This window comes from Pyrgilauda ruficollis, unplaced genomic scaffold (assembly GCF_017590135.1).
Source record: "Pyrgilauda ruficollis isolate IOZ18807 unplaced genomic scaffold, ASM1759013v1 scaffold79, whole genome shotgun sequence".
Classification (NCBI taxonomy): domain Eukaryota; kingdom Metazoa; phylum Chordata; class Aves; order Passeriformes; family Passeridae; genus Pyrgilauda; species Pyrgilauda ruficollis.
In genome coordinates, this window is record NW_024529821.1 from 4,399,783 (window position 1) to 4,411,786 (window position 12,004).

A 12,004-nucleotide genomic window follows, 5' to 3' on the forward strand; every position below is an offset into this window, starting at 1 on the left:
GCGGCTGCGGCGGCGCCCGCGGGAGCTGCTGCGGGACGGCCGCGCTCCGGGCCCGGCTGTCAGAGCCCGCGCCCCGGGGCTGGCGGCCCGCGCCCGTCCGTCCGTCCGTCCGTCCCTGCGGAAAGGGCTGCTGCTGCTGCTGCTGCTGCTGCCTGGGCTCCGCACCCGCCGCGCCTTACTGCTCGGTGTCCCTGGCCGCTTTTTGTGATTAGCCCGTGAAAGCCGAGCAGGGTGGGTTAGAATCACAGAAATGAAACATGGTTGGTGTTGGACGGGACCTTACAGCCCATCCAGTCCCACCCCTGCCATGGGCAGGGACACCTTCCGCTGTCCCAGGCTGCTCCAAGCCCTGTCCAACCCCAGGGATGGGGCATCCACAGCTGCTCTGGGCAGCTGTGCCAGCGCCCTCACAGGGAACAATTTCTTGCTAATATCTGATCTAAATGTACTTTCAGTAGGTTAACAGCAGTGGGGAGCGAGGAGAGTGAAGTTGGGTGTAGCCTGGTCCATGTGGCAGGTGCCCAAAGGCTGCTTTGGGAGCAGAGAGTTCATCAGCTGCTTTCGAGGAGCAAGGCTGTGCTTTGCTGTAGCCAAAATAAACCGGTTCACGAGCTGCCCTACGGCCAGCGCTGTCTGGATATGTAATATAAACATTGCTCTAGAGGTCCTGCAGTAACAGCAGTGTTAGGTGTGGTATATTGTGAAGTTTTTATTGTTTCTGCTTTTCTCAGGTTTTGCCTTTTTTTTTTTTTTTTTTTTTTGTACTTCAAAAAGCAATGCCCGCTCTAGAGAGTCTGGGATTTGCTTTGCAGTTGGAGTGTCCTCATAATGTGAGTCCTGAGGTGGTATTTCCTTAAAAAAACAGGGATTAGCTACTTTGTGCTTCAGTTTGTTCGTTTTAGAGACAATAGTAATTAAATTTACAGGGATATTGTGGAGGCTGGTTAAAGCATATGTTACCAGGGAGCTGGCTGGTCATTACAGACTGAAATAAAATAGAGGGAAAGTAGAAATACAAAAATGCAAAGTCGTTGTTTTACAAGCTTTTGAGTAGAATCTTTGAGATAGTAAAAGCACTTTAAACAAAATGCTCTGGATAATGTATTTTAGAGGCAGGAAAAAGCCTCACTCTAAAGTTCACTGGTTGGATATTGCAGTTCTGGAGGGCAGAACAGAAATGCTGGAGGGAGAGTAACTTTGATTTTCTGTGCTAGGTTGCATATGGAATTTGGCTGGTCTTTATACAGAGGTGGTTGTTAAAACAAAAATACCATGCTGTTAACTGTGGAATTTTGGCTCTGTGTATTTTGCACTTTTTATCACCATGCAGCTTATTCAGTGCATCTGAGGCTTGTGTCCTGCTGGGCAGCCTCTTGTCAGAGGCAGATTTACTGGGATGAAATTTGTGCTGGATTACAGCTTGGACCTTTGACCAACAGTGTGAGTTTATTCCTGCAGGCACCTACCTGCTTGTGCTCCCTCTCTGGGCTGGATGCTGGCCTAGGTGGGTGGATGCTTCAGCCACTTAAGGCACCTCCAATCTTGGGCACGTTTTAAATTAATACCCTTTTAAAATCCCAAGGGTGCTTGGGTTGATTTGGTCAACATTTTGGTTGTGTTTAAAGGGGGAAATTATTCAAGCGCCTTTGGTTTCAAAATAACTTCATAATTAAGGGTATTGGTCGATGCTGCAGGTTTTGTTCTTGTGACAAGAAAAGCTGTAGGGACCCCAGTGTAGGTCTGTGTGTTATTAGTGAGATTCTTCTGCTTCAGAGCCCTCACATCTGTCTTGGGTTGGTTTTGTTTGGGTTTTCCCTCCTTTTATCTGTTTTGTGCATGAGGAGGTTTCTGTGCTCTGAGGTTTGTGCCAGCGTTCTCTCGTTGCTCACAACACACACAGTTCCTGGGTGCCTGTGAAGCAGCTCTTTGTTCTGCAAACAAGCCCGAGAGTCACACAGGCTGCTCGGGATGGCCCGGCCCAGGGACAGCACCAGCAGAGCTCCCAGTCCTGCCTCCCACACTGGCACACAGCTTTGGAGGGAGCTGAGTGTCCCAGGCATCCCTGGGGAGGTGGGAGCAGAGCCTGGTGCTGGGGAGAGCCAGGGGAAGGAGGGGATGTGAGCAGCCAGGCACCTGCTGTGGGTTGCTGGCCACTGCTGGCAGCTGGCAAGAGGCAGAAGTAAGGTGCTTGTGGAGCTTTCCCTTCTTTTCCTGGAAGCATGATCAAAGTCAAGGCACTCCTCAGGGCTGGGATTGATTCAGCAAGGCTGTGCCGTGGTCCGTTTTCAGTTTCCATGCAGACACCTCCCTCCTAAATCTGAATTCACAGAATCACCAGGTTGGAAGAGACCTTAAAGATCGTCATCCAACCCAGCCCCAACACCTCAACTAAACCCTGGCATCCAGTGCCTCATCCAGGCTTTGTTAAACACACCCAGGGATGGTGACTCCACCACCTCCCTGGGCAGCCATTCCAGAACTTTATCACTCTTTCTGTAAAAAACGTCTTCCTAACACCCTAAATTTCCCTTGGCACAGCTTGAGGCTGTGTCCTCTGGTTCTGTCAGTGCTGCCTGGAGAAAGAGCCCAACCCCACCTGAGCACAGGCACCTTTCAGGAGCTGTAGAGAGTGATAAGGTCACCCCTGAGTCTCCTTTTTCTCTGAACAAAAGGTGACTGTCTGGCCCTGGGCTTGGAGGGCACGGTGTGCTCTCAGAGGTTTTCTGCCAGCCCTGGCAGTGCCAGGGACTGAACCTTTGCAGGTGCCTTGATCCTGGTTGCCACTTGCCCTCCCAGGGATAACCATTCAGCTGGGTGCCAGGCTGAGCTGCCAGGCTGGCTCCAAGGAAAGATAAAAGTCCAATTAATGCCGAGCTGGATTGGTTCTGCCTCTTGGCAAGGGCAGTTTGACCAGGAAGGCACCATGGAGGAGGCAGCATCTCCTGCCAGCTCTCAGGAGGAGGTGGGGAGAAGAGGAGTCCAGAGTACTCACCTGGGGGCAAAGGACACGAAGCCCTTGGGCAGGGCACTGGTTCATTTTAGCAAGGAAACTCTGCAGTGTTCCCTGGAGGCCTCAGGATTCTTATCGGGCTGTGCTTTCCTGTGTCTTGAGCTTGATAAGACTTTTGAAAGCTCTTATTTGCATTTAAATGCAGGTGGTAAGAGGTAGTAGAGGCTTTCAGGTGAGAAGAAATCTCCTAGTGACCCACTGGGTGTGAAGTGCAAATGGAGCTTAGTTCAAGCCTTATTTCACTATTCAGAGTTTGTGAGAACTCAGAGCATAATTTTACCTAAAGCTGTTAAAGTTGTTTCCTTTAAAGGGAAAATACACACTTCAGTGTTTGTATTTTAACTGATGTAGTGGGTAGTGTCTGCCACTGAGAGCTGGAAATGCGGGTTTTGGTCCTAGTTCTCTATCTGACTTGCTGGTTTTTTTTTTTTAAGTGGATCATTCTTGATGTTTTCTCAGCTTCTTTCTGTTTTCTCAGCTGGAAATGGGGATTAACCAGGCTCTGAAAATGTCTCACCTGGCAGGCAGGGATGTAAGTGTTAACAAGATGACTTAAAACTGAGTTTTGGGTTTTCTGTTGAGATAAATTTTGATTAGATACACTGTGAATTCATAATAGGAATTCCTCATGCTCTCTAAAGGTTACAGTACATAGAAATGCTCCAAAAATTGGTGAGACAGCTCTTTCGCTTGGGGCAAAACAAGTGGATTTTGAAGTTCTCAGATGGATATATCTAATTTCTATTTGTGAATTTGAAATGCTTTAAAAAAGTCTTCACTTCAGTCTCTAATGATGTATTGGTGCTTAAAATTGTTTGAATGAATACATTTTACTAGGGAAATACAGTATTTTTAATACTCATGGAAATACTGGGGGCTTTGTATACTTGATGGATCATTGTTTCCCAAAAGATCTGAGCCCAGCACGGGTGTTGGTGTAGCCCAAAGCTGAGTGATATTTGCATCTTAGTTCTCTCAGCTAATTAGCAAAAGTTGTTTTACATCTTGAAAGGAGTTACTTTGATAAGACAGGTTTAATTATTTTTAATTCTGTAGTTTGATTTAACCCAGAAGCAGCTGTGGGAAGGAGCCAACATATTGGGGCAGTGGTGAGTGTGATTTAAGTGGTGCTCAGTGATAAGAGAGGGATTTAAAATCATGTGAATCAGAGTGAGGGCAGCTGGCAGGTGTAGTAAGGAATGGAAATACACTGAAAAGTTTTTCCAGTTCAACTTCTACTTTTTTTTTCCTCCTAAAGTTTTCTGCTTCCTGTTTTAGGTGCTGGGTGTTTGACTCAGTGTGTACCCAATGTCAGCTTTCCCACAGCTTCTTTAACGAGTAAAATTAAAGTTATCTGATAGTGTGGGGTTTATTTTAGAAATGGGATGTTTTCTACTCTACGTTGCATTAGTTTTTCATTTACAGTCATTTTAGAACTGCTTTAGCTAGCAGAGGTATCTCCTGGACAAGAGCAAGAAAAAACTGCTTCTGGAAGATGCTTTTAAAAGTCACCTTTGAATATTTAACCCATTTCCTTTTGAAAAGGTCTCCAGTAAAGTGAGAACCTGGAAGAATGACAGTATCTTTCCCCTAAGCCTGTCTGCAGCAAAAGGCTGTTTAAAGGGATCTGGGGATTTGGGCTCCAGGCAGAACCTGGCTGGGCAGATTCTTGTGGAAATAGCTCATTGGCAGGGGCTTCAGCTTGTGAATGATCTGCTTTACCATGAAAAATAACCAAAATAACGAAATGAAACCAAACAAAATAATCAAAATAATAAAATAAAAATATCTTAATGTTTGAAAGGGAGCAACTTTTAAAATTCAAAACCATTACTTAAAAGGCAAGTTTGGTATTTTATATTTGTGTTAAATAAGCTGAGTGCTTGAAATTTTACCAGGACATTAAATCCACCTGCTGGCATTAATTGAGACGACAAAAATACGTGACCATGAATTTGTTACTTGGGGCCACCTGGGCAGGTGGCACCAGCCACAGTTTGGATTTTTCCCTCCCCTGGCCCCAAACCAGTTATTCCAGTCATCCCAAAGTCCCTCTGAGGGGATCCACGACAGGGAATTGACTGCTGGAAAAGGAATCCCTGATGTTAAACTTGGCTTGGGAACGTTCTGAGGGATCTGACACTAATGCTCTGTAACAGCCTGGGAGTGTCTGGATTTCTGCCCCTGCCTTTTTCACGTGTTTGCTGAGCTTTTGGGAGTGCTGCTTCAGATCAAGCACACAAAAATGAACAGGATCTCACAAAATACCGCCATCGTTTTCTGTGGCATAGCAAATAGGTCCCTAATGTTGTTAAATGATTTTTGGCTTTGAAACAGCCTTTTATTTTCCATGTGTGAAGTGCTAGCTGTCACTACTATGAAAATAAATTATGTGAAATCTTTGATTTGTCAGAGCTGGGGCATTATCACCAAGTGTGAAATATTTTCTGCTTCTACCCCTTTAGTGGAAAAAGCAAAGAGAAGAGTGAAGTCGGGGATTTTCAAAGCTCTTGAGCAGCAAGAACAGTTAATTTTAATCTGATGCCAACGTGCTAAGGCTCTTTGATACCAGTGCCCAAGCTTAGGAAGTAATTCTTTGTGGTAAAGAGAGCCTTGATTGCTGCAGCCAGGAAGTTCAGGGAAGTACCTCCTCCTGATTTTTGGGATGAGGCTATTTTGCAGTAACCAAAGTATGTGTTGGTTGAGGACTCACTGCTTTTGTGAGCACTGCTTGTTCTTTTCAGCCCTTTGGGCCTATTTACAGGGATTTTATGTTTTTATGTATATATTTTTAGAGGGAATTGGTGTTGAGATTTTTAGATGTAGATTGTTTTCCCAGGTAGCTGCTGGAAATAAAAAATACAAATTCAGGATAGTTCAGTAGAGCTGGTTTGGGTGGTTTCTTTGCAAGCAGAGCTGTGTGTTTTAATGTGTCGTTGTGATATCTTTTATTTCCTTGTTCATTAATAATTATTCCATTGTAAAATATTTTACTTCTGAGAGGCATAATTCTCATTCTCCTTGGCTTGTTGTGTGCATGCTGGAAAGTCTTTTTGCAGCACAAGGAAATGTACTCAGTCTTGGTAAACCTGGATGGAGTTTTGCTGTGGAAGAAGTTAAGACTTCTAGTCAACCTATACATCCACATCAATCTGTCTGCAGCTTGGAACATCTCGTATAATAAAGTTTTAGTGTCTTAAAAGAATTAGAATGAAAGGTTAGGGAATAAACTGAAAGAATGAAGGATAAGTGAAAATACTGAGATGAAATGATTTTTAATTGGGTTTAATTTGTGGTGGTGATGACTGTTACTCCTGCAAAAGAAAATTTTTACGAACACCATCAGGATTTAAATGACTTTTTTTTCATTCCCTTGTTGCTGCTAGGAGATACTTGTCAGACACGTGGTTGGCACTGAGCTTTATCTTGTAACACTTTGGGCAGGGCTCATTGGAGATCTTTCTTGCTCTGGGATTGAAGATCTTTGGCTGTAAGTCTTTGGCAGCACCTTTGTGCCTGCTCGTGCTTGGCTGAGAGACTGGTGGATGCACTTCAATTCCTCAGCACTTCCTAAGCCCCTGGACCAGAGTGAGATGCAGCTTTCTAAATATAAACACATCTGCACTGGAGAAATCTTTGTTTCGAGGATCTTGGTCAAGATTTGAAGTAGATGTGACTTTCATTCCTTGCTGCTCTGCTTAACAAGAGTGACCATGGATCCTGCACTACTGAAGCAGCTTTTGCTGCCCAACCCTGAAGGGTTTTGTCAAATAACTTGTCAATAATCCTCAGCGCTTGGGGTCTTTATTGTCCCTTTCTCTTGGTCATGTTTTTCATTTCCTAAATGAGATGAGGATGCCATCAGTGTTTTCTTTTGGTTTCTCATTTGCTGCCTCTGCTCTCACACATACCTTGTTGTAGAATCCCAGGATGGTTTGGGTTGGAAGGGACCTTACAGCCCATCCAGTCCCACGTCCAGGGACACCTCCCACTGTCCCAGGCTGCTCCCAGCCCTGTCCACCCTGGCCTTGGACACTTCCAGAGGGATGGGGCAGCCACAGCTGGTTGACAGTGGATGATGAACCATGCCCCAGCAGCAGAGTGGGACAGGCTGGTGGCAAGGGGCTGCTCAGACGGATACTCTGTGGGCTCTGTCTTTGCTGCCAAGTTTAATAGAGATCTTGATCTCTTGTTTTACTCTATTGAAATGGCTTACTGAAATTTGCTTCCTGTTTTCTTAACAATTGAAAGGACCTGAGAAAATTTTCCTTTAGATGACACACTCTAGGAAAGCTGACCATTTCTAAAGGTATGGCCTTCTTCCCTAGTTCAATAAAATTTATGAAGGGAATAATTTTTTTAAAATTAAAAAATATATGCGTTTGGATTTTCATAAACACAGAAAGTGTAAGCATTCCTTGCTCACTTGTTCCAGCAAAAATGTTTTATGCCCTTGTTTCTATGTTCACCCTTGCTGATAGCAGCTACTGGTATTGTGAATTAAAAGGAGGAAGATTTGGAAGGCATCAAATTGTTGTGCTGAGTGATGTGAGTTGCCCCATGTGGTGACTGCAGTGTTGTTGTGGTGGCTACCAGCTTAGTGGCAGGACTCTGTTAAATGGGTTTTTGGAGCTGGGATGTGGCCCAGGATTTGCTTGGGTTTGTGTTCTTCTGGCTGAGGGAATGGAGTATTAGTGCTGCCTCCCTTCACCCTCCTGTGACCAGGGCTCAGTGGGGCTGGAGGTGAAGGCAGTGCTGTGATGTGTGATGTTTTTCCATAATTATCATCATGCATCCCTTGCAGTGGAATTAGACCCCTGACGTAACTGCTGTCTCTCTATTTCTATTGAAATAAATAGCTCTAATTTTGAATTGGGGTGGTGTCTGTGTGTGAGGACACCATGGACAGACACCTCCGTGTTGTCACCTCACTGAGTTTGTGTTCTGTGCCTGTCAGACCTTGGTCTTGGAGGTTTGTTTTATCTGAGTTCAGTCTCACTCTCACAAACATCTTCATCTGCTTTAGAATTGCACAGCTGTTATTGGGGCAAGATAATAAGCTAGAGCAAGGTCTGAGAGCTGCATTCTTTTGGTGTGTAAATGCCTGAGCCTCGTGAAAATGTGTTTTCTGGAGCTTTACTCCTGCTCTGTCATATTTCACTGAAATCTAGTTCTGCCTATGGAATGCCATTTATTGTTTAATGAACAGGCACAGTTACCTATGCTTATGTGTTAAACTCAGACTTTGTACAACAATATAAGTAGATTTTTTTCAGTCTTTTGCAGCTTTCTAAGTGCAATATTATGTTTTGTCAACTGTTTCAATATTATTTTAACTGGACAGCTTCCTTTGGAAGCGCTTCAGATTCCCAGGGTGCTGGTTATGCTGCCTGGTTGTAGTTTTCACAGGCCTTCTATCTATTCAGTTGATAACTGTGTTTTTCATTTTGTATTTTTATTTTTTAAAAAGTATTTTGTTCTTGAGCTGTAAAATCAATTTTTTTGGCTGTGGTGCTACTGTATCCTATATAAACAGCCATGGATAGTAACTCCCTCAAAGTGTACTAATATTGGTGGGATATATTAAATCACTTTGAATATTCAATTTGTTTAACCATTCACAATTGGTGTTTGAAGCATTGTACATTTATTTAAATATCTGTGTTTAGGGCATTTTTATCATGCATTTGATTTGCAAATTGTAAGTAGTGTATGGGGTAGTCATATTAACACAAATGTTTGGGCTTTTCATATTTTCCCTTACTGGCTCCTCTACTTGTCGTGTAGGCTTGGCAAAAATCAATTTCCATATGAGCATAAGAATTATTTATATATTTTGAATTATGATATAGTTTCAGGCTTCTTCTGGCTGTTTAATATATTTTGATGTGTAGCCTGTGTACCAGTTCTAGTTGGTTTGGATTTGTTTTCTTTGGCACTTCAGATAAAAACCTGTTTACAGGCAAAAAGAGTGAGAAGAGGTAGTTTTACAAGGAATGACTTAAAAAAGAAAAATCAGAAAGTTAGTTTAAAAACTCATTCTGGCAGCCAGCATTTTAAGTGGACATGGTTCTTTCCAGTGTCCAAATGAGTGCTCTGGCTCCCTGAAAGGCACAGAAGGACATTACCCCAAATTTCAGGGAATTTGCTGCATTAAGCTGTAAGTAAGTACAGTTAGAGCTGTAAGCTGTAGTGAATGTGTTGCTTGTATGCGTGCAAGTAATTTTAAAGTAAAAAATCTGTAAGACCACACAAGGAAAACTCTGGCAGTGTCACAACAGGAGTACAGGGTGTGAACTGCAGCGCGTGATTTCCAGAGCACCTCTGCCTTGCTCATTTTCCCCCTTTTTTAAGGAAAGCATCATTGCAGTATTTAGTTTTTCTGTTGAGGAATCCAGGTCTAATGTTCAGATTTGCATCTGAGTATTCAGGATAATTTGAATTTGTGGCAGCTGTGCTTTGTACTTTTTGTACTGTTTATTTTGTCTTGAAATAATGGGGAAGGGGTTGCCTGGGGTGCTCTGCACTGGCTGCAGAGTTAGTTGTATACCTCATCTAGGTACTTCACCTCTCCTAATAGACCTAAACATTCCAGGAAAAATCAAAATGAGGGCTTGTATAAAATCTGTAAAACCTCACCAGTGTAAGGAAGAATGTGGCAGTCCTGAAACGCTCATGCAAACACTGGCAGAAGTGCGAGCAAGATTTCACCACCAAGCTCTGAGAGTATTTTACTAAGATCTGATTTCATCCTGAGCTGCTGTTGGCAGGGAAATATTGGAGTGATCCCTCCCGTGCTGCATTCTCATTTAATGAAAAGATCCCACTGGGAATATTGCATCCAGCTCTAGAGTCCTCAGCAGAAGAAACGTGGACTTGTTAAAGTAAGTCCAGAGGAGACTGCGGAGATGCTCTGAGGGCTGGAGCTTCTCTACTCTGGACACAGGCTGGGAGAGCTGGGGGTCTGCAGCCTGGAGAAGGCTCCAGGGAAGACCTTCCAGTGCTTAGAGGGGGATTACGAAAAGGAGGGAGAGACTTTTTACACAGTACAGCGGGGAATGGTTTTAGAATAAAAGAGGAAAGATTTATATGGGATATTGGGAAAAGTTCTGCCTTGGGAAGGTGCTGAGGCCCTGGCACAGGGTGCCCAGAGAAGCTGTGGCTGCTGGATCCCTGTGGCTTCCTGGATCCCTGGCAGTGTTCAAGGCCAGGTTGGAGGCCAGTGTTCAAGGGCTTGGAGCAGCCTGGGATAGTAGAAGGTGTCCCTCCCCATGGTGGGGGATAGAATGAGCTGAGCTTTCTGGTCCCTTCCACAAACAGCTTTCCCAGCTATCAGCAGTGACTTTCCCGGTGCAGAAGTGGGATGCTGCAGGGAACCCAAGTCCTGTAGAAGTTTCCGTGTGTGAAGAAGCCAGTGTAGTCTGTTGTGATACAAATGGAATAAAGCTCTCCCAGGAGAATTGGTCTGTAGTTTCTGTGTGGTGCTGCTGGAATACGCATGGGAAATGAGCTGTGTCCACCAGAGCCATCTCTGGAGTGGGTTTGTTTTTGCCATGCTCAAGTGCTTTTGGTATTTCCAGCTCCTGCATTTGATTTCTTTGCTCTCTCTCTGTCGGATTTGTGTCCAGTGTGGGTATGAGAAAGGAAGCATCTTGAGCTTGCGTCGTGCAGGGGTTTCAGCAAACTGGTGAACCTTTCCCAGGGGCTGTGGCTATGTGGTCAGCAGCTGTACTGGTGTCCCTTGGGATTTCCCCCTGTGGCATTTTGTGTCAGGTTTGCATTCCTCTAAGAAGAATCAAGGTTTGGCCCCAGGACTGCTCTGCCCAGCTGAAGTTCCCACTATCCACTGGTTACTGTGGTTGGAGCAGGCCTTGTGCAGCCACTAGAGAGAAACAAAGAGCTCTATTCTGAGTGCCTGTGAAAAAGAGAGCTCTTCTGGAGGGACATGTTTCATCTTTCCCCTTTGCTTCTCCCTTATTATTCCTTTTTGCCTTAGCTGACATTTGACAGCTCTTCCAGTGCGATGTGGGAGTGCCGGATCCCTTAACCTTGGATTCCTTCTGGTTTTGCCACCCTCATAAACACTTCATGTTACCTCTTCTTTTTCCAGTTTCCTCTAATCTGGATGGGGAAGCAATGGCTTTGTCTTACCATTGCCCAACAATATTTCTGGAGGTTAAAAGAAAAGCTTAAAAAAGCACTTTCATTCTGACTTGGTGTTACTGGTGACCCTTCTGCACTTTGCCAGCAGCCTGAGGTTTTTAGAGCTCTGTTGTATGGTGAATCTTCAGGTTAAAGAGCTGGGCATGCTCTTATTAACACAGAAATGCACCAAGCTGTACAGGTGCCTCATGTAGGGCAGCCTTTAGTCAAATAACTTTTGCTCTGGAATGTGTGGTCCCTCCCTGCCTGTAAATGTCAGCTTTAATTAAGAGAGAATCTCAACAATGAGATGCAAACCTTTTATTTTTTTTTTTTTATATAATTTTCTTGTAAACTTTCCGTACTTGCCCTTTTCCCTATTCTCCTTTGATCTTTAGAAAACCTCAGCTATAAAAATAAAGGCTGAAAAGTGTCTGCTAGGTGGTGAAATATGAGTAAGCACAAACACCCCGACTCACTCACGGATTTGCATGTGCTGTGCCCGCCGCCGGCTGCCTTGTCTGCCTTTAGTTGACTCAGGATTTTCAGCAGGCAGAAGAAGGATAATTTCCTTGTTCATTGCTGAACAGGCTGGTTCAAACACCTTGGAGCACGTGTTATCATTATGCATCTTTGCACAACGGTTCCTTGAAGGAAAACTCTGGCTGCGGGCTGGATAAAAGGAGCGTGGCCTGAATTTGGTGGGTAGGCGGCAACTCCCCAGCCCTGCGGCAGAGGGTGGGAATGGATCCCTTGGATCCCTCTTGATTTCATTCCTCCTCCACCACGCTCCTTGGACCTCTGAGTTCCTGCAAGGGCTGCCTCAGAGAAAGGTGGGAATGGGCGTTTGTG

The 12,004-nt window shown here is 44.5% G+C and overlaps 1 protein-coding gene across 1 annotated transcript in view; it reads left to right on the top strand.

The window, feature by feature from the left end:
* Nucleotides 1-12,004, top strand: part of PAK2 (p21 (RAC1) activated kinase 2) — a 42,449-nt gene that overhangs the window by 544 nt on the left and 29,901 nt on the right. The window lies entirely within an intron of this gene.